This window comes from Thalassophryne amazonica, chromosome 8, assembly GCF_902500255.1.
Source record: "Thalassophryne amazonica chromosome 8, fThaAma1.1, whole genome shotgun sequence".
NCBI classification, from domain to species: domain Eukaryota; kingdom Metazoa; phylum Chordata; class Actinopteri; order Batrachoidiformes; family Batrachoididae; genus Thalassophryne; species Thalassophryne amazonica.
The window spans coordinates 67,050,713-67,073,404 of record NC_047110.1 but is presented as its reverse complement, the minus strand read 5'-3'; positions in this window follow the sequence as shown (position 1 = coordinate 67,073,404).

Below are 22,692 nucleotides of genomic sequence, written 5' to 3'. Positions count from 1 at the left end.
AAGTAGTCGAATATTCAGGATCCTGTTTGGCTTAAACACAAACGAACACAGTCTTTATCCACCTATTCATTTTTAGTGCAGCAGATAAGCAGAAAAATACTTCAGTTTGTGAAAGAATAATAAAATTTGGTTACAAGTGCTCATTAAGACCCACTATTTGAAAAGTTTGGATAGCCACACAAATTTCAATATGGCCACCATTTTTCAACATGGCTGCCGATTGTACCAATTTCAGTCAATGTTCGTGTTTACATGTTAAAAAAAAAAAAAAACTCAATTCAGAATTCAACCCTGTCCTAATCTGCAGAACAGGTAATTAAAACCACCACAAAGTAAACTATTTAGCATTGTGATGAAGACAGCATACAAAATGACCACCGAAATATTCTTTTGGTGGGTCAATTTGAGTGGCATTTCACCACTATCATGGAACAGTGGCACATTTGTTGCAATCATTATGTACCCATCATTTTCTGGATTATGGTGTTTAGATGCAGATGGAGAAATTAGACCCACATTTTTCTTGTCTTCTTGGCAAAGACACCATTTGCTCAGTCAGTTTTTCTTCCACTAGTGATTTGATTCAAATTTTCCATTGTGAGACTAAGGCCGAGATGCTACCCTTTTACCACCTTAATCTGATATGCACATGATGTATGGGATACAATTAGGTTTGGATGTGATATGTAGCAGCTAACTGACATGGGGCTATTAGACAGCATTTGGGACACTAAACTAAGCTAAACTACACTAAAACTAGTACTATTCTACCATATTATAGTTAGTAAAGCTAGATGAAGCATTAGTAAAGCAGGAATAGCTGACACTGAACCCCATGCTGAGTTTCACAGCAGTCATCAGTGTGCACTGGTTGTACACTGACATTCCCTCCTTCAAACTAAATATATCACTAACACCACCATCTAAATTGTACATAGATATGAATTAATAGCCACAAAGTTATGTGTTACAATGACTTACATAGAAACATTCTCATATTAATCAAGCTTTTATGAAAAGAGTATTTTTTGTTTCGACTGAAATATGAGAAACGACAAAGGATTTTGGCTGCCATATTGGCTGCCATCTTTGTTTATATATGCTAAAGCAAATCTTTAGCCAAAAATACATAATGCTCCTGTCCATTGACATTGCATAGGCTATATAAAACCAACAAAATTCATAAACGCATGACTAGAACCACATAACCGTGTGATAAAAACTTGATTGGCGGCCATCTTGAAATTTTGAGTGGCTATCCAGTAAATCTGCAGACTTAGCCGAGCTGTTATTTTATAGAGAACACGAGTTCTTTGACTATTCTACATTGATTTGTATTCATACTCTTGATTGTCCTTATTTTATTCTTTAAGAATATCATTATTGTGGTTCCATTATTGTATTGTACAACCCAATTCAATGAATGATTTGAAAATCCTCTTCAACCTATATTCATCTGAATACATCACAACACAAGATATAGATATTTAATGTTCAAACTGATAAACTTATTGTTTTTGTGCAAATATTTGTTCATTTTGAAATGGATGCCTGCAACACATTTCAAAAAAGCTGGGACGGCGGTATGTTTACACTGTGTTACATGACCTTTCCTTCTAATAACATCAATAAGCGTTTTGGAATGTTGAAGCTTTGTAGGTGGAATTCTTTCCATTCTGATTGATGTACGACTTCAGTTGTTCAACAGTCCAGGGTCTCTGTTGTCGTATTTATGCTTCATAATACACATTTTCAATGGGCGACAGGTCTGGACTGCAGACAGGCCAGTATAGTACCCGCACACTTTTACTATGAAGCCACGTGTTGTAACACGTGCAGAATGTGGCTTGGTATTGCCTTGCTAAAATAAGCAGGGACGTCCCTGAAAAAGACATTGCTTGGATGGCAGCACGTGTTGCTCCAAAACCTCGATGTACCTTTCAGCATTAATGGTGCTATCACAGATGTGTAAGTTACCCATGCCATGGCACTAACTAGAGTTTTAACTTGCACTTTTAGATGTAGCGACAAACTGTGTTAACTGACAATGGTTTTATGAAGTGTTCCTGAGTCCACGCGGTAAGATCCTTTACACAATGATGTCAGTTTTTAATGCAGTGCCACCTGAGGGATTGAAGTCACGGACATTCAATGTTGGCTTTCAGCCTTACCACTTATGTGTAGAAACTTCTCCAGATTCTTGGAATCTTCTGATTATATTATGTACTGTAGATGATGGAATCCCTAATTGCAATCGAACATTGCGAAACATTGTTCTTAAACTGTTGGACTATTTTTTTCACACAGTTGTTCACAAAGTGGTGATCCTCGCCCCATCTTTGCTTGTGAATTTACTGTTCAGTTCAGTTTTGAACATTAAATATCTTGTCTTTGTGGTGTATTCAACTGAATATAGGTTGAAGAGGATTTGCAAATCACTGTATTCAGTTTTATTTACATTTTACACAACGTCCCAACTTCATTGGAACTGGGATTGTATTGAACAGCAACACAACACAATTTACATGGTGCACAAATGCAGCCTGGTATAGGTGCACACATGCACGTGATACACTCGAGTGCTGGAAATAAACATTTGCATTTTTAAGAGTTGTGCAATGTGCAAATTCCCAACATACCTGATGTTGCATGCAATTTACAAAGTGAGTTTATTACGAGCTGTCACTCACCCTGTAGCCAACACCGTCCAGACTCTGAGCTCATTTCAGTTGTGTACTGAGGACAAATTATTGTCTTCCTGTTAGACACCGTGATGAGGCATGTCAGTGCTGCAGGTGCAGCTGGGGCTTGTTTAAACTTGTCAGGTTGGAATGGAAAATTTTTTTTAATGGGATCTGTCCTATTTTACACAAGGTGAGGTATGTATCATGCAAAAATCTTTAGCTCAACCTAGTAAAATATATTTTTTTTCATGACACATTTTATATTTGTAAATACTCTCAGTTATCTGTCAGTGATTAAAACATTGACTTTCCTTTAAATAGGCTTAATGTTTTCCCAGTGTCAGTGATTGAAAGGAGCTGTTAATGGAATGTATGCAAATCAGCACGACGGTGTACCCAGAAAGTATTCACAGCACAGCGACATCCACATCTGTAACATCTACATTTTGTGATGTTACAGCCTTCTTCCAGAATGGAGTAAATTGATTTTTCCCTCAAAATTCTACCCATAGCACCCCATAAAGACAACAGAAAAAAAGCATTTTTGAAATTTTTCCAAATTTATTAAAATAAATCATAAATAATAATAATAAATAAAATAATATTCCAGAATGGAGTAAATTGATTTTTCCCTCAGAATTCTACCCATAGCACCCCATAATGACAACAGAAAAAAAGTATTTTTGAAACTTTTCCAAATTTATTAAAATAAAAATAAAGAAATTACGTGTACATAAGTATTCACAACCTTTGCTCAGTACTTTTCAGTACTTTGCCTCAAGTCTTCTTGAATATGATGCCACAAGCTTGGCACACCTATCTTTGGGCAGTTTTGCCCATTCCTCTTTGCCGCACCTTTCAAGCTCCATCAGGTTTTCAGATCTCTCTGGAGATGTTGAATCGGATTCAGGTCTCGGCTCTGGCTGGGCCAGTCAAGGACATTCACAGAGTTGTCCTGAAACCACTTCTTTGATATCTTGGCTGTGTGCTTAGGGTCATTGTCCTGCTGAAAGATGAACTGTCGCCCCAGTCTGAGGTTCAGGAGCGCTCTGGAGCAGGTTTTCATCCAGGATGTCTCTGCACATTGCTGCACTCATCTTTCCCTCAATCCCCACTAGTCTCCCAGTTCGTTCTGCTGAAAAACATCCCCACAGCATGATGCTGCCACCACCATGCTTCACTGTATGGATGGTGCCTGGTTTTCTCCAAACATGACACTGGCATTCACGCCAAAGAGTTCAATCTTTGTCTCATCAAACAGAGAATTTTGTTTCTCATGGTCTGTGAGTCCTTCAGGTGGGCTGCCATGTGCCTTTTACTAAGGAGTGGCTTCCATCTGGCCACTCTACCACACAGGCCTGATTGGTGGATTGCTGCAGAGATGGTTGTCCTTCTGGAAGGTTCTCCTCTCTCCACGGAGGAATGCTGTTGCTCTGACAGAGTGACCATCGGGTTCTTGGTCACCTCCCTGACTAAGGCCCTTCTCGACGATCGCTCAGTTTAGACGAGCAGCCAGCTCTAAAAAGAGTCCTGGTGGAGCTGGAGGCGACCTGTGTTCATTGGGACCTTTAAAGCAGCAGAAACATTTCTGTATCCTTCCCAAGATTTGTGCCTTGAGACCATCCTGTCTCAGAGGTCTACAGACAATTCCTTTGACTTCATGCTTGGTTTGTGCTCTGACCTGCACTGTCAACTGTGAGACCTTATAGGTAGATGAGTGTGCCTTTCCAAATCATGTCCAATCAACTAAATTACCGCAGGTGGACTCCAGTTAGCTGTAGAAACATCTCAAGGATGATCAGTGGAAACAGGATGTACCTGAGCTAATTTGGAGCTTCATAGCAACGGCTTTGAATCTGTATGTGCATGTGATTTCGTAGTTTTTCATTGTATTTTTATAAATTTGAAAAAAACCCTTATAAAATAAATACATTTTTAAGGGGAAAAAGAATTTCATCCATTTTGGAATAATGGATGAAATTCATTCACTTTTTCCACATTTTGTTACATAACAAAATGTGGAAAAAGTGAAGCGCTGTGAATACTTTTCTGGACGCACTATAAATCACCAGCAATGTTGAACATGTTTGAATTAACTGCTGTTTTCAGCATTTACTGTGAGATGTTCATCATCCCACAAAATGTGTGCTTGTACGAGCTGTCGTATAAACAACATGTGAGCACACTAAAAGATTACTAATGCACCGGTTACCCCAGCTGCAATAGTTTTCCCCCCAATTTGTTCCGAGGACAAGGGCAATGATGCACATTCCTGAAAGCAGCAGCAGAGAAACATTCCAACCACTGTTTGTAATCGTTCACAGCTGGAAGCAGATTCTGCTCCCCCGTGACACACTCGCAGGTCAAGCACTGCCATATTTTCCGTAATCGCTCACAAATAAAAGTCAAGCTGAAGAACGAAGGTGTGAGTTGAGTGACATTTTTTACATTTACATTTGAGTGTACATACTGCAGGGTCTACCTCAGACCACTCTGTTATTGTGACGATTTATGTATCTGAACAGATGAGGCTTCCTCACTGCTCACCTTCTGATAAACACATAATCAATTAGTGCAATGTTGTTTGAGGGTGGGAGCTAAAGGGTTAGCATATGATGCACAATTTTCTACATTTGGGGACAGCCCTTGTATGTCACCATCAGAAACAACAGTTTCTCTGAGTGTTTTGGGCAAATTCCATGCAAACAAAGTGAGAATGCAAAGAAAAAAGTGACGAGCGGTGGAAAGCGGACATGTGTTACGATTTGTTTTATGACCCGGAGCTCAAACGTGTCGAGTGCGGGTTGTGCAGGTGAGAGAACAGAGCTACTCTAGTTAGCTGTGTAGCTAAAGCCGCTTCACACTGGGCGCAACGTGAGCGATAGCAGCGACAGGTTGCCATGTAATCCCTATGGAAGGAGGCGTGTGGCGCCAAGCCACGCAACGCGACTCCGATGGACGCGATGAAGTGACGCGAGTGAAGCGATTTGAGCGACTGCCCGTTTGTGGCGCGATACTCGCATCGCCCTCCTCCCTAAGTTGAAAAATCTGAACTTTTTCGTCTTATCCTGCCGCGATGACCAATCAGGACTGAATATGTAGTGACGTGGAGATGTCTGGAGTTTGACTGAGTTTGGATGTGAACATGTCCTGTCTGTGGTCGCCAGCCTGTGAGCAGGACTTGTGTCCCTTTTGTCTTTTATTTCACAATTATGACAGAGTTTGGGGGAAGAGCGAGCAGCAGCCCCGCAGCAGTGGCAGCGGACATTTTTTTTTTAATTTGCACGTGCAAGCAAATCGTCCGTGGATTATTTTATTTATTAACTACGCAGATGTAAAATAAAACAAATGGTGACTGGTTTATAAACACAATTATGACAGAGTTTGGAGGAAGAGCGAGCAGCAGGAAATAGGATATATATATATATATATATATACTCTCAACAAAATATAAACGCAACACTTTTGGTTTTGCTCCCATTTTGTATGAGATGAACTCAAAGATCTAAAACTTTTTCCACATACACAATATCACCATTTCCCTCAAATATTGTTCACAAATGGGAGCAAAACCAAAAGTGTTGCGTTTATATTTTTGTTGAGTGTATATATATGAGAGAGAGAAGAGATATTCTTCCTTCACCCAACATTTTATTTATTCACACAAAATAGCACAAACGTAGTTGGAATTACGTGTGTTTTCCAATGTCAATATTACGTGAGAAGTGCTCAAAGGGAAATATTACTGAGGACTTCTATTGATAACAGGTTACTTGATGATGTTATTTAATGTGTACGTTAGCACTGGTAACACTAATTAGCGGCATCCATAGCTTGATGTTAGCTGCATTGTTAATTAATCCACAGTTGAGGCCATATGCCAATTATAATTATTAATACACACACCTAAGTCACATCTTTTGAAAACTACTGCTCAGTTCACAAAATCTATGTGTTAACTAAACACTCAAATTAAGATTGGCCTGTTAGCTTTAGCTTGTTTGGTAAATATGAGATGGGGAGGGCATGTTTGGTTTTTTTTCGTCACGTCAGGGTTGCCAACTCCTCAGTAAGAAAAGTAGCTATTGGCTGTCCTAAAAGTCGCCAGAAGTCGCTCAATGACGTCATCGTCTAATTTGCATATCATTTGCATAGGAAAACAACGTTTGTGGGAGAGACCATTGAATATATTATCAACCTTTTAATATTGTTTGGTAAATTCCATAGTCATTAATGTGTGAGTATTGAGAAGGAATTTAAATGGACCAATGGCTGAAATTGAACAAAATATAATCAGTATTAAGCTTATAGACGCTCCCAAATGTAGTTTAACTGTAATGCTCTATAAGGAATTATTTGAAGAGAATTAATGTTAAAACCTTTACTTTTGTTATTGTATAATTTATTTTTTTCTGCCTCTTTCTATTCATAATGATAATACTGTGAATGCTATTATGGCCTTGTCCTTTGTTCATTTGTTGTTAATGCATTTGTTAAAACAAATTAAAACATGGGAGAGGCAAACAAAGTGAGTAGAAACACCTTAATAATATTTAGAAATACAAAAAATTTGATTCTTGGTTTATTTCTTTGCCATTACAATTGGCCATCATTCTCAAAATAAAATAACTTATCAAGTCCAGGGTTTCTCAAAGTCTGGGGACTAATTAGTCACAGCGCAGCAAACGAGGTAAGTAGGCTGGGCGAGTCCGAGAGAGGTTTGCCATTCAATGCGGGAACAGCCGCGGTGGCATTGCCGTATGTGCTTGAACGCGGATGTAGATATCCCTCCGCTCAGTGCTTTAGGGTCTGTGGCTTTGCAGCAGCAGCGGACTTAGCGGCGGCAGGGGGGACCTGCTGCCACTCAGTGACAACAAAGACTAGTGCTTTCACTTGTGAGTCGCCAAACACCAGAAAAGTCTCCAGTGACACCAGGGAAAGTAGCTTTGTCACTAGTCGCTTTTGAGAAAATAAATCATCAAGGGGTTTGGAAAGTTGCTAGATTTAGCGAGAAAGTCGCCAAGTTGGCAACATTGTCTCACATGCTTTTTGCCCACTCTTCATCTCTTTATCCATTTATGGGTTGGCCAGAAGTATGGAGTAAAATTTTCCCAAGATGGTGACATTTAGAAGCACCCCATGTGAGGTTCAAGCCTGCACATGAGAAAACCTGCAGGTGACGCTGCAGAGGATTTGTCCAATATGTACAGTATACAGCCTAAGGCAGACCTGGGCAAACTGCGGCCCGGGGGCCACATGCAGCCCTTTGCATGTCTCTGTCCGACCCTCATGAGGTCTGTGATTATTATTACATATATTAAAAATGTCAAGCTTGTGTGTTGCAAATCATTAGAGAGGTTTATTTAGGAATATTTAAATATTTACATATTATTACAATAATAAAACTTACCTATAAAAGCTATTAAATAGGTAATTTTTTGTAAAAATTTGTAATGGGAGACAGCTGAGTTATCGATGGTGTGGCCCTCGGACATAATTCAGGTTCCCTATGTGGCCCCTTGTAAAATGAATTGCCCACCCCTGGCCTAAGGGATCAGACAGAGCATGAGAATGACTCACATCTCATCCTTTATAACTTAAGGTGCTGTTTCAAACTGGACCAACAACACATATATGTAATATGTGTCATGCAAAGCGCTACAATAATTCAAAATCCAAATGTCATGTTGAATTCATGCTGGGAAATGCCCCTGCGTCAACCACGTTTTGCTCTTAATGATGATGCCATCATCAAGCAACAGGCAGCCAGTCTGCTCGGTGGCTATAAACACACAACAAATGGACTAAAATGTTTGATTTTAGGGTTTACAAACGTTTTGACCGTTAAACTTTACCAGCAAAGAAAATGTTAGCAGACTGTAAGTTATCGGAAATAATTTATCGGAAGATAAATCGATGATGGTTTTAAAACATCTGAAAAACTAATCCGATAGCAAAAACTTTAGCTTCAATAATTATCTGCTATCGGATTATCTGAACTGTGCCCACCACTGGCTGCGCCACAGAGACGCTCAGAATATTGCTAAAGACAATGCAAACTTAAGCTACAAGATAGCAAATAAAGCTTACATATTATTAGATAATAACTGCTGTACCAGACCATTGTGGTAAAGAAAGAGCTGAGCCAGAAGGCGATGCTCTCAATTTACCAGTCGAACCTCACCCGTGGTCATGAACTGTTGGAAAAGGCAGAGAAAAAAGGCCACAGATACCAGCAGTGAAAATGAGATTCCTCCTGTAGGGTATCTGGGCTTACACAGGGTGAGAGGTTCAAATATCACATAGAGCCACTGCTTCTTTGCATCAAAAGGAGCCGGCTGAGATGATTTGGACACCTGGCAGTGATGCCCCCTGGTCATCTCCAAAGGGAGGTCTTCAAGGCATGTCCAACTGAGATGAGGCCCCATGAAGTCCCAAGATACACTGGGCAGTTTAGGAACACCTCAGGATGCCCCAGTGAGAGTTGGTGAACTTGACTGAGGATAGAGAAGTGAGGGATGAGCTGCTTGGTCTTCTGCCGCCCCGACCTGGTCCTGGGCAAGTTGCAGAAAATGAATAAGTGAATGCCAGGTCAATCCTAATCGCTAACGTCTAACTATAACCTTAACCACCCATGACTTTGACTTTAAACCATGGCGTTTCCTGTTGCAAAGCAGGAATATAAAGCTTACTCTAATGCTAACAGCTAATAGGGCACCGCAGTCACGTTTGAACCTTGCGTGATATTGCGGGATTTGGCCACTTATGGGGACCTCTACTGCTGTTGTGCAACATATACACAGCATAATTTCACACGGAGAAATGGTGTACTGTTTTGTTTTTGGCTGCAATCACCAAAGCAGTCACGAAAAAGTGGGGGTTTTTTCGGTTCCCAGTGGAGAAGGGAAGGTGAAGCGAGTACTCGCACAGGTAACCAGAGTAGCTCCGTTCTCTTGCCTGCGAAAAAGCCTCAAGATGTTTGTGCTCCGGGTCATTAAAAAACGCAACACTTGTCCTCGTTCCACTGCATCGTCACTTTTTCTTTGCATTTTCACTGAATGTAATTTGCCCAAAAACTGATAGAAAATGCTATGTTCCGTCTCCGGAAGTACAGACTGCGGTGCCCTATTAGTGTAATGGTTAAGTATTTATTTATATATATGTAGAAGGTATTGTGCATTTTGTGATAAAGCACCAAATGTTTAGGAGTGTTAGTATATGTTTTATAAGTTCATTTTTAGATGTAGAGGTATCCTGGAGCTGACCTCTAATGACCTACAGGCAGTGGTGCGCACAGTTCTGATAATCTGATAATTATCGAAGATAATGTTTTCATTATCGGATTATCTTTTTAGATATCTTTAAAAACCATTATCGGACTAATTATCTTGCGATAAATGCGGTAAATAAAGCTGAACAGCTACAAATATTTATAAAACTTAAAATCAGTTGAGCACCTACCTGCTAAATGTCTGTAGCTGATGTGTAGTTCTACCCTCTGCAAGACAAGAGCTGCTTTAAGAAGAAACCACTCTATCCTCTGCAGGGAAAGGAAAAAAAAAAAAATTTTTGTTAACCCCATACTGATACGTGAGCAATATATATTACATACATATTATATACATTTTTAACTTATGGTTCAACTTTTAATCAAACTAATGTCGGACAAGTTATTTAAATTAATGTTATGGCTGAAGTTTTATAAGTGAAATATCAGATATATGTTTTACTTTAAAGTAATGCGCTAATTTTTAAGGTTTTAGTGTGGATATATGCTGTGTCCAGCAGAGCATTATGGGTAGGATTGGGTAATCTCAGTACGTTCACGACATGAGAAATGCATTTGAAACACTCTGATCAGGCTCCACGGACAACAGCATTAAACTCTAGGGCGGACAACATTTATGTGTCAAGACAATATTGAGTGCACGCTTTACAATATAATAAAACGACCGGAGCATTGTGATTGGGTAGAGAGCCGGACTTTGTGGACTTTGTGGCTGGACTTTGTGGCTGCTCTCAGCTTGCTTCTGTGCTGGTAGCCATGTAGTAAACAAGAGCTTCCAGCAGGGGGCAAGATGTTCAAAGACAAGAAGTGGGGCAGCGATCGTGGTGTTAAAACTCAAATTCAGTTTATTCCTAGTTGCAAATGTACCAGAAACAATACTGGAATTTAGCGGTTATCGATTATCTGTAACTTCCGATACATTTTTTGATGGTTTATCGTTTTATCTTTATCAAAGATAACTTTCCAGTTATCTGATTATCTGTTATCAAAGTTCATTTTTGGTTATCTGTGCCCACCACTGCCTACAGGGAGTCAGTGAAAACCCCTGTAGGTCATTAGATGATTAAAAAATGGAATAGGATTAACAGATTGAACAGTTTTGACTGTGTTGAATGTCTGGTCTCCAAAGTAAAGGTCAAACAAGGTCCATTAGATTCTATGACATATGTTTCCCCATAATGTGATAACTAAGAATGACACATAGTGCAACTATTCCTTTTTAAACCCTGTTAACAAAACCAATAATTTGCTTCACTTTTTTACCAAAATTAGAGTAACTTTAATTATCAACCCCTGTACAAACTGAAATTGACCTTTGTCACTGTTTTTGCAGAACGCAGCGAACACAATATGAAGCTACTGAAAAACTACCAAATAAAGGCAACTGAAAAATTTTAATAATACAAGTTAAATGAAAAGAAAACAGAATGTAAAATTAAACAGGATATAAAGATAATTAAAAAGCTGTCTGAATCGCTAACTGACGTGAAGACAAATAACCATATTGTAACTGATCATAGAATTAAATGAATCTAAGTACTATAGTAGTTAACTAACCTTAGGTTAAAAGATGAACACTGTTTCAAAAAATAATTAATGCTAGCCATTCAGAACATATTAATATTGATTAAATACCTTTGTAGAGTTGCATGTTTCAGCCATCTGTTCATGTCAGGCCCCGGATTAGAAAATAAGTACAAGACACACTTTAATGAATTCAAACTTGAGATGGAGGAAGCTGCCTTTTTAACCCAACATGATTTATATGGATACTTGCATTATAAATACACTTTGAAATGTCACTAAGAGCTTTGTCTCTTTATTCTGCAATTGACTGGATGTTACTGGTGTTGATATGTTTTCCTGACCTGATTTATGCTCCCATGGATACAGCTGCAGGCTGAAAGAGAAGCAGAATGGAAAACATGATTCCTTTCTGTGCTCGGAGGTAGTGTGCACAGTCTGTGCATGTGCTGTCAGACGGATGACAATGAAGACTCCAATACACAATAGTGAAAATACAGAGAGCCTCTCGGATCAGAGGAGAAGTGCTCTCCACGCGTATCATTTCTACATATGTCATAGAGTCAGTTTGTCTGTCAGTTACAGAAACTGTGACAATGAATACAAGGTGGCTGTTGCACAGTCAACTAAACAGTGGTTAGTGGCTGCAATAAATAATAAATATTTAAAGCAATATCATTGGACTGCTTGACATGATTTTATGCCAGCATGTCCTGGTCTTATCAAAACCAAGTGGCAACCCCCGGTGCTGAAAAATGAAGCCAATGGAGAAGTGCTTAATCATATAGCTCCTTGAATGAGCACTTGAGGCTAGCTTAAAAAGCAAATCCTCCCCAGAGATCCCCATGTTGGTTTTTATGTGTTCAGTTACAAGTAGTGTCATGTAGAATTTTTTCTGTTTGTTTTTATTTATTTATTTTCATTTGATTGTTTTTCCTTCTCTATTGTATTGACCTATTTCTTGGAAGTCAAAAAATTCCTTCCCTTTTTTGAAGAGGGAAGCGGATGGAAGGACAGACTACATTGTGATTGGCTGGGGAACCGCAAATACATTATGGGAAATGGGGGTTTTAACCTGAAGATGACATGACTGGGGGGAGCTCCTTAAAGTGACGATTCACAATGGATTTAATCATTCATGTGTCTGGAAAATCAAATCAAATCAATTTTATTTATATAGCGCCAAATCACAACAAACAGTTGCCCCAAGGCGCTTTATATTGTAAGGCAAAAGCCATACAATAATTACAGAAAAACCCCAACGGTCAAAACGACCCCCTATGAGCAAGCACTTGGCGACAGTGTGAAGGAAAAACTCCCTTTTAACAGGAAGAAACCTCCAGCAGAACCAGGCTCAAGGAGGGGCAGTCTTCTGCTGGGACTGGTTGGGGCTGAGAGGAGAGAATCAGGAAAAAGACATGCTGTGGAAGAGAGCAGAGATCAATCACCAATGATTAAAAGCAGAGTGGTGCATACAAAGCAAAAAGAGGTGAATAAAAAGAAACACTGGGTGCATCATGGGAAACCCTCAGCAGTCTAAGTCTATAGCAGCATAGCTAAGGGATGGTTCAGGGTCACCTGATCCAGCCCTAACTATAAGCTTTTTCAAAAAGGAAAGTTTTAAGCTTAATCTTAAAAGTAGAGAGGGTGTCTGTCTTCCTAATTCAAATTGGGAGCTGGTTCCACAGGAGAGGAGCCTGAAAGCTGAAGGCTCTGCCTCCCATTCTACTCTTAAAAACCCTAGGAACTACAAGTAAGCCTGCAGTCTGAGAGCGAAGCGCTCTATTGGGGTGATATGGTACTATGAGGTCCCTAAGATAAGATGGGACCTGATTATTCAAAACCTTATAAGTAAGAAGAAGAATTTTAAATTCTATTCTGGAATTAACAGGGAGCCAATGAAGAGAGGCCAATATGGGTGAAATATGCGCTCTTCTTCTAGTCCCTGTCAGTACTCTAGCTGCAGCATTTTGAATTAACTGAAGGCTTTTCAGGGAACCTTTAGGACAACCTTGTTGTGTGTTGGGGGGGGTGTGACTGGACGTTTTGGTGTTCTTTTCTTTTCTTTGCTCTCCAGGTGGTATGCAAACTGATTTATTGTCTGTGGAGAAGGTGCTGGCAGAAGAGTCCTTCACCCTCATCAACATGATGTGCAGCACCTGTGTATGGTGCTCACGTGCAACCTTAAAGACTTTCAGCTGAAGCAGATAATGAGATGGCGTTCTGCATTTAAGTCATGTGTGATTCAAGCAGAGTTGCCGGGAACTCGACTTTGTGATGTTCGTTTGTGAGACGCTGAGGACCGCGCCTGGGTTTGACACATCGTGCCTGTGAAGGAGGAAGGGTGAGGGACACATGCTGTCAGCACACATCAGAGGTGAATAATTGTTAATAGTAACTTGGTATTTTGTTACACAGTATAGTTGAACTTTGATGAGAATTGTGCAGCTCGCTTCTCACTGTCGTGGCATGCGGACTGATGATCCTCCACCTGTTGTGAGAAGCTGCTCATTTACATAAAGCTTAAATACAGACCTGAATGTGTTGCTGATAGTGTGTGCCTTTTGAAGGATATTAGTTGTAGCTGCTGACTTACCTCACCTTTTCTATCCTTCGCAGAGAGTCGGTTTGTCGTGTCCACCTGGGGGGTGTTTGGCGGTGAGCGTGGGTCCAGAAGCGCCGGGCTTCGATCCTTTTGGGCGCTGGAGAGCGTGCCGTCCTTCGCTCCGCCAGACTGACGCAGCTTTTGTTTCGTACACTTTGTTATGCACTAAAGGGTGGAAAAATAAACTGTTTTGTTATTGGAACCGCTTTCTGGTTATTTTAGCGCTGGGTTCCGTCAGACGCAGGTCCGCTCCTCAACCCGCGTCGACACATAACAAACCTGATAATAATGAATTACAGTAGTCCAGCCTAGAAGAAATAAATGCATGAATTAGCTTTTCAGCATCACTCTGAGACAAGACCATTCTAATTTTAGAGATATTGCGCAAATGCAAAAAAGCAGTCCTACATATTTGCTTAATATACGCATTGAAGGACATATCCTGATCAAAAATGACTCCAAGATTTCTCACAGTGTTACTGGAGGTCAGGGTAATACCATCCAGAGTAAGGATCTGGTTAGACACCATGTTTCTAAGATTTGTGGGGCCAAGTACAATAACTTCAGTTTTATCTGAATTTAAAAGCAGGAAATTAGAGGTCATCCATGTCTTTATGTCTGAAGACATTCCTGCAGTTTAACTAATTGGTGTTTGTCTCTGGCTTCATGGATAGAGAAAGCTGGGTATCATCTGCGTAACAATGAAATTTAAGCAAGCTTTCTAATAACCTGCCTAAGGGAAGCATGTATAAGTGAAAAAATTGGTCCTAGCACAGAACCATGTGGAACTCCATAATTAACCTTAGTCTGTGAAGAGGACTCCCCATTTACATGAACAAATTGTAATCTATTAGATAAATATGATTCAAACCACTGCAGCGCAGTGCCTTTAATACCTATGGCATGCTCTAATCTCTGTAATAAAATTTTATGGTCAACAGTATCAAAAGCTGCACTGAGGTCTAACAGGACAAGCACAGAGATGAGTCCACTGTCTGAGGCCATACGAAGATCATTTGTAACCTTCACTAATGCTGTTTCTGTACTATGATGAATTCTGAAACCTTACTGAAACTCTTCAAATAGACCATTCCTCTACAGATGATCAGTTAGCTGTTTTACAACTACCCTTTCAAGAATTTTTGAGAGAAAAGGAAGGTTGGAGATTGGCCTATAATTAGCTAAGATCGCTGGGTCAAGTGATGGCTTTTTAAGTAATGGTTTAATTACTGCTACCTTAAAAGCTTGTGGTACATAGCCAACTAATAAAGATAGACTGATCATATTTAAGATCGAAGCATTAATTAATGGTAGGGCTTCCTTGAGCAGCCTGGTAGGAATGGGGTCTAATAGACATGTTGATGGTTTGGAGGAAGTAACTAATGAAAATAACTCAGACAGAACAATCGGAGAGAAAGAGTCTAACCAAATACCAGCATCACTGAAAGCAGCCAAGATAACGATATGTCTTTGGGATGGTTATGAATAATTTTTTCTCTAATAGTTTAAATTTTATTTGCAAAGAAAGTCATGAAGTCATTACTAAATGATGTCATCTTTTCACTTATTTAACATGACACACATAAGGTGATGCAAATAGGTGAAATTTAGCAAGGCCTGAGTCCCTCCTTTCTCCTTTCTGAGCATTTTATTACAAATATCTGTCATTATATTAGGTATGTGACAAAAAAATTAAAGTCAAAGGAGTTGTAAGTCGTAAATTGTGAAACTGTGTGGTTGAAAAGAACTTAAAGAGACCTTTGAGGTTATGCGCATTTGAAGTTAGGAATATCTTGGTACTTTTCATCTTTTCTCTTAAAGGTAAAATAACAGAACGCTGTGACCAGTTTCTCATAACTTACATTTCAAAATGATGGTACTCTGTCAAACCTAATTACTATGTCATTTAAATGTGTGATTTGCAACAACCCGCCATTTAAACATTGTTTTCTGACAGTAGTTTCCAAGCTAAAAAACTGACAATTTTGCCATGTCCGCTGATTTGCCGACCCAACACCTGTTTTGGAGGATCATAAAAATATGCTTCAAAAATGCTTCAATCACCAACAAACTTCACAGAAAGGTAAATAATCACATGAATTAAATGTTCTATATCTTATGATAACCAGTCTTACTCACTTTCAAAGTGAATTTCTTTGACTTTTTTGAGGCAAAATTTCAATCATGGAACTTCTACGCATCACAGGAATGTGGTTTGTAAACGAGGTTGCAGGGGAGTGATTTCAACTACATCATCCAACAGGGGTATTCCCAGCTGCCAAAAATAAATGCATTTCATGAAGCACGAACTGAGCACTACTGCCTGGAAAGTCTCTCAGTCCAGGTACAGCTGATACACCCACAGCAACGGAAGCCATATTTAGGCCTGATTATATGGCTTGTTGTGGAGTTTGTTGTACTCACGGATCATGTTAGAAGTGTGTGCGCCAGTATTTCTGTTGAGACATTTTTATGTTATTTAATTTGTTATGTTACCGTGTTAGCTGCACTCCACACTAATACTGACATTGCATGATTACTAAATCAGTAAACTGGTTATAATTTTTAATATTCCATCAAAGCCACACATCAAGGAAACCACTGTCCAGTCCTCAAAAATATACTTTAACACTAGAATGAGTATTGGCCTATTATCTTTATTCAGTAACTGTGAGATGGGGGTGTGTTCACCCCACCCAGATCACGCAGGGCCCAGACACCCAATTAACCTAAAATTGGAATAACAGACTATAAGTTCTTCTGTACTTTTTAAACTATGGTATGGCTGCCATAGTTTAAACAGTATAGAAGAACTAATGAGAATATTCTGCTAAATGTGCAATAAAACAGATTTTAAATATGTCTATATGGAACTTAGTGTCCCAAGCCATCAATACATCAAATTTGGTGATAGGATCAAAACTATACATTGCTATAAGCATCACATGCACGCGCACATACACACACACACACAAACATTTTTGTATTTACAGTATGTATGTAGCAAGGTGAAGTCCGGATTAAAAACATGTTTCCGCTAGCTTGGCTAATGGGGAATTCCCCTTTGGCTGACCTGGTAGAGTTCTGGTCTTTAGTTCGAGCAGTCTGGGGTTCGATTCCATCGCTGTTCTGGCCACAAATGTCCTCCGGTCGCAATTGGCGTTATCGGCAGGATGTGGGTAGTCGAACACGCTTAAATGCACCTGTGACTTCGGGACGAAGTCAAAAATGGCGGGGAGATGAGATGAGATATACTTTATTGATCTCACAGTGGAGAAATTACGTTTACACTCCAGTTACCTCAGACAGCAATTAGTCCACAATTATTACTTGTTTACCGTAATAATGGCACACATCAGAATTAAAGACAGCACATACACATGTGACATTGTTTATGTGCACTAAATTTGAAGTAGTCGTTATCCGAATTGAGGCAAGTGGGTAAAGGTCACACAGCAACCCTGAGCTGCGCCACCGTCAGCTTGGGGGGAGAACGAGGACCAGCTGCAGCTAAAACCGCACCGCCCCCGCAGAAGGGAAGGGGTGACGTGAGCAGAAGCCAGAGTGGGGGGTGTGTGATGGGGGATAGGAGGGGGGTGGGGAGAGGGAGTGGAGCATGCTTCAGTCCTATGAAACAATTTATTGTCTTTGTGAGTTGAGATAAGAAAATAATCACCAAGGCCTGAAGACATTCCTCTGGAGGAAAAACAGTAGGGCAATTTGTCCTTCAGGCTGATAAGCCTGCTGGGTTGTGGTTTGAGCAGTGAAAAACATTTTTTATAGCTTCACTTGAACAACCAAGAATATTCCCCGGCCTCCGAAATCTTCATCTTCATCTGCAAGGCACGCATCTGCTCCAAGATATCATCCAATTTGCATCTGAGTTCAAGAGTCATCGCAGTCTGAGAATGCACTGCCTTGCCCACCTCATTAATCATGACGGACAAGCGAGGGGCTATGCCAATTTTCCGGTAGATCAGGGCAGCACATAAGCCAGAAGTAGCAGCCCTGCTACCATAAGACCAAAAATTAATAAATCCTCGACATCCTCAATGGAGAAAGGCGCCAAGCATGCAACACGCCACGATCCCCAGGAGTCGAGAACATAGCCCGCAGGATAGGTTCCATCTGGGCAGATAGGATCCCCCGGTCCTGACCTTCTTGTAGAAAAAATGGTGTCAATAGCGTTCAGAGACCAGCTGATCAATTCCATGGTTAATCCAATAGTAGTCCAATAGATCCAGTATCCAGTATAATTTGAGGAATTCACAGTCTGGTGAAGTAGGGATTTGAAGGTTAAAGCAGAGAGCAGAGATAAGGGAGAGTGGAGGAGATGCGACCGCCTTCGTCGGAGTCCCCAGCCAAATATATATGACATGTAGATATGTAGCAAGATGAAGTCCGGATTGAAAAGATGTTCCCGCTAGCTTGGCGAATGGGGAATTCCCCTTTGGCTGACCTGGTAGAGTTCTGGTCTTTAGTTCGAGCAGTCCGGGGTTCGATCCCACCGCCATCCCGGCCACAAAGGTCCTCTAGTCACATGTATATAAAATTTATTGTGACTCAAATATTGATTTGGCACAAATTGTACACCGGAAGCCCTTCCTTACTCAACTCTACATTAGCACAAAGAAAAACCCGAATGTGCACGTTGTGGTGTGGGAGGGACCTTGCAGACATGGGGAGAGCATGCAAACTCCACACAGTAAAGAAATGGGCACTGGTGGACTTGAACCCAGGATTTTTTTGCTAAGTGAGTGACAACCAAATGTTAATCTTTGTCACTGTTCACTGCAGGTGACTGGAAATTAGTTTGCGGGAATATAAGATTTCAAGCTATTTCTAATATATGAATCCACAGTCACTCACTCACTTCCTGCCCCTGATCCCGGCACCTCTTCATTGCCGCCACCTGGTTCTCCTTGACACCTGAGAGGATTCAGAGGTGTTTTATTTTTAAGCCTCATCAGGTCAGACTGTTGTAGGTCCTCTCAGCGCAGCAATGATTGAGTGACAACACCCTCTTCCAGATAAGAGAGGAGCAGAAGAAAGGCCTGTCTGCATGGCAGCGAATGTGTGTGTATGTGCACAGGTTCGTGCATGTCCCAGTGTCTTTGTGTGTAGGCGATGAGTGAGAATAAGACCCAAGGGAGATCACATCACCACGGAGATGGCCACCATCGCCTAGCAACCTCAGCCCTCAGGCACAGTGATGGAAATGCAAACTGAAAACTGATCCTCTGTCCTCTGATATATTTTTAAAGAAAATTGATCTCTTTTTCAGCAGATTATGTTAATATTTTGACAGGCCAAAAAAAGTCTACTTCTAATCCCATTTATACAGTATAGATTATAAATCTTGTGCAGGTGAGCAAATGTTCCATTGGGTGTATCACCACATACAGAAGAATAAAAAAAAAATGTACTCATATAATCTAGATTTGGATGCACCTCCGAATCTGAACCCATATTTATTTATTTTGTTGATTTATTTTCCATTTCTGGTTGCAAACACAGAGACCAGTTGTAAATGTCTTCAGCATCAGCCTTTCTGACAGGATCAGCACAGGTCAGATGACTCATGCTAATGACCCGGGTCACACATTCTATGTTGAATGTGGCCTGAGTCTTGATAGACTTCGCTGGGTCATTGCGCATGCTCCACACTGTCTCGGATGTCTCCTCTGGGTCACTATGACCTGCAGGGTGTTCAGTAGATGTTCAGTCTTCACATATAAATATCAATCTATTTTCTATACCAGCTTACTCCAATTAAGGGTCACAATGGACTGGAGTTTATCCCAGCAGTAATAGGGCGTGAGGCAGGGTACACCCTGGATAGGATGCCAGTCTGTCGCCAGGTCACATATAAACACACAAACACATTCACACACACACGCACAGACAATATAAAGTTTCCAGTCTACCTAACCTGCATGTCTTTGGATGTGGGAGGAAACCGAGAGACCAGGAGGGAATCCACACAAACACGGGGAGAACAGGCAAACCCTACACAGAAAGGCCCCAGGTGGGAATCGATCCTATGACATTCTTGCTGTGAGGCAACAGTGCTAACCACTAAGCCCCCGGTGCTGCCCACATACAAATATGAACTGGGAAGTGGGAATTACCCACCTCAGACTGGTGTCCCGTCCAGGGGGAGTGGTTGACTCTAAATGTGACAGAATCAGGAGATAAGCACCAACACCAACAGGCCTCAGCACCTATACAGAACGTCTGGTAATAGACCCATTTTACTCTATTAAAGTTATGGAGCAGGCACATCAGTGGCTTTGGCTTCAGAGTAGCAGAGGTTTTGGATACATGAAAACTAGGGCTGTCCTGGATGTCATATTCTGGGCTTCGACCATTCCTCAGTAACTGGCAGTGGGTCGGTCACATGTTTTGTATGAAAATATCATGATTATTTAACTGTTCAGATGAGTTGCAAGTATTTTCCAAGCAAAATAACTGCATGTTTTATCATGTGTGACATTACTAGAGGTAAAAGCATCTTCATCATCATTGTGATGTGACAAAAGACTTCAGTTTGATAGTTGAGTTGTTTTTACAAAGTCAAAAAGTAAAAAAAAAAAAAAGCCTAGTACTTACAGCACTGGTGTGACTTTTCATACTCAAGGCGCCCCATGGTACACCACTTTCAATATTTCATTTCTAGCACGCTGTCTTTGTCTTTTCTGTACTTATTTTGATGTAATCGCAAACACCACAGGTCTTCGGCATTTTGTCTTCCTTTGGTCAGTATGGACTGAACCGTGACATTACTTTTGCTGCTGTGAGTGAAAGGGAACTCACGCGGGAGAATTTAGATCAGGGGTTTTCAAAGTGAGGGAGAGTGAGCTCCCCCGTCTCAGAGAACAAATGAATAGCTGCACCACCACCACCACCACCGACTCACATACACACATTTTCAACACCTTTGTGTGTTTTTTATTCTTTACATGTTATACACATTTTAAATATATTTATGTGTTTTTAAGGAACTGTCTACATTGACACATTTTACAGCCTTTGTAAACATTTTAAATATATTTTTAAAGAGCTTTCTGTTGTTCCACATATTTTATACCCTTTTCAAACATTTTAAACGTGTTTTTAAAAATTTTCTATTCTTCAATTTTTACCTTTGTCATATTTTAAACATTGTTCTTTTAACATTTAAACATCTCTGTGTGTTTTTAAATGTCTTTGACATAACTAACACATTTTTAACATAAATAATATGAATTAAACTTTTATAAATATTTAGTATCACCTCTTGTTTAGTGCGAGCAATGAGTCTGGGTTTTTGATGCACACAGGCGGCTGATGCGGGGATGCACTGTGGAGAGGAACAAACGAAGATCGTCCTCTACTTTCATTTTTGATTGCTCCAAACTCTGTCTTCTCACTGGTAGATTTACGCACTCAAAATTTATTGCTCCTGGCATGTTAGCTAACAATGTTTTGTTTTTCCTTTTTCTCCCTTCTTCTTTTGCTGGTTAACAGTGTTTACAGTTTTCTTTTGCGCCCCCCCCCCCCAAGAGGGGGCATGCTTCACAGTTTGAAAACCACTGGTTTATAGTAGAGAAGCTTGAATCTTCGACTGGACTGGGTTGCTTGACGCAAGGACGTTTCGCTTCAAATCGCAGAAGCTTCCTCAGCTAAAATTCTTGCTCTGGTAGTCTGACTTCTGTCTTGACTCTTGTAGAGAAGAATAAACAGAAGCCACAAAATTTAGTTAATCTCCACCTTAAAGACACTAACCACACGTTTGAGGACAAGGAAGTTAAAATCTTAAGCCCCGTTTACACATAGACAGTAAGAGCTCCCGGAAGCGTCCCGGAAGAGGTTTTGGCCGTCTTAAGGATCACACGCCGTTGTTAACGCCGGCACTAGGGGGCATGGCTTAGTTCCGGCTTTACCAGGAATCGTCGAAAAAATTATTCAACATGTCATAATTCCGGGAGCGCTCCCGGAGAATTTGCGTGACGACGGAGACAACGCGAACAACGGCGTTTGATACTTTTTAATCGCCATTTCATCCTGCCCCTTCCTGTAGTGCCGCAGTTTACACCCCCATAATTGGCGGCCGGCATTGTATCCCTAATCAACGGCGTGTAAAACGGCGATAGAGCCCACATCGGTGTCCTCAAGGGCGTTTTAACCGGCGACAGAGGCAGACAAAATGGCGGCAGGCAGTCAATATAAAAACGCTAGTGCGCTGCATGCAGGCCTCTCACTCGCAGCCAGCTCCAGATATTTTTGCAGAGAAGCTCCAGTATGCCTCCTAAAAGAAAATTGGCAGTGGCAAGGACTTACCAAGAGGTCTGGTTCAGAAGCAGAGGGTAGCCCTGTGGTGGAGACGGAGCAACACGTTGAGGAGGGGAAAAAGGAAAGAGAAGAAAAGGCTGAGTATGATCTCCCTCCCCCTGCAGTGACAGAGGCTTCAGCCTATTATACTCTGGGGGCGGTGCCTATATGCAAAAGTTCCTGGAGTAACGCAGGATTTGCCTGGATAAATCCAGCGGTACACAGGGCATTATTGGCGGCAGCAGAACACCGCCATTCTCACGCACGTCTTAACCTGC